The sequence below is a fragment of the Morone saxatilis genome, unplaced genomic scaffold (assembly GCF_004916995.1).
Source record: "Morone saxatilis isolate NCDOM2014 unplaced genomic scaffold, NCSU_SB_2.0 Contig8, whole genome shotgun sequence".
NCBI classification, from domain to species: Eukaryota; Metazoa; Chordata; class Actinopteri; family Moronidae; genus Morone; species Morone saxatilis.
Genome location: NW_023340257.1, coordinates 22,828,806 through 22,829,477, shown reverse-complemented (window position 1 = coordinate 22,829,477; position 672 = coordinate 22,828,806).

Genomic DNA, 672 nt, shown 5'->3' with positions numbered 1-672 from the left:
GGTTAGATCAGAGAACATGAACAATTTTTTTTATTCTGTGTGAAAAAACCTCTTTTAGTTTTGATTTTATTGATCATTAAATCATGTGTTGATGATGGATTTAAGATGGACAAACAGTGTTGGTGAGAACAATGCAACTAAAATGAGTGGTACACTACAGTGCTTGTATTGCACGGCTACAGAGTTTTCATTTTGATGCAATGACGGATTTTGTCACACAAACCTGATTTTATGCTTACATAGTGTGTAATTTTCAGAGCATATTAGCTGTTGACTGTCATTGTAGCAGTAGAACTAATCACACAAGTTAAAGGATTTTGTATTTAGAGTTTTCTAAATGCACATGAAATGAATTTATATTCAGTAATGATCCGTTCATTTTTTTTGATAGATATGTGCATGTGTTTTAGAACGATAAATTCTGTTACATTATATCTTGCTTCATATGAAATTGGCCTGAAATAAAATATACTTTGTGGTAATATTTGCCTTGTGTGCTAATATATGCAATTTTTCTATTTTCAGAAATGATTCTAAATATACACAAGACAGTACCCCACCCATATATCAGAATAAGGAGCTGTGTTGGCCAAGTATACAATTTGACTCTCAGTGTACTACAAAAAACATTTTACAGGAAGATAAATCCAGCTAAAAACAAGGACAACAAAG